Here is a 527-nt window from a genome sequence, read left to right on the forward strand (position 1 = left end):
TATTGCGTGGTCTTATTGTAATGATAAAGGTAAATCTTTAGATACGAAACAACAATGAACATAAAACAATAAATTCACAATTATTATCAACAGAGATATTCAGGTTTTTTTTTTTTAGACAACGAAACAAAAACAGCTAGTTCTTCATTTTTAATTGTTAGTAATTGATCATATGGTGAGTTGTTTCAAATGGGTTTGCCACTAAAACAAATGTAAAATAATGAAACATTAAATGAATTATAAATAAAAATAGATTTAAAAGAAATACTAGAGAAATAAAAATGTTGATAATAATTTCGACAGTGGCAAACTCATTTCAAACAGTCTCTTTGCTAACGTCGACTATTGCTGCTGAAGACGTTAATAATCTTGCCACCACAAAACTTATTTTTGATTTAAAAAAGCTGAGTTGGGTCAAAACATAACGCTTAAAACGCTAAAATTCCAGCTGAGTCTGCTGTATTCCAGACGTATTAAATTACATTTATATGTCCAAATCTGTAGGTCCAAATAAAATTGATAATTAA

This window comes from Halyomorpha halys, unplaced genomic scaffold (genome assembly GCF_000696795.3).
Source record: "Halyomorpha halys isolate HHAL.00 unplaced genomic scaffold, Hhal_1.1 Scaffold1059.1, whole genome shotgun sequence".
Classification (NCBI taxonomy): domain Eukaryota; kingdom Metazoa; phylum Arthropoda; class Insecta; order Hemiptera; family Pentatomidae; genus Halyomorpha; species Halyomorpha halys.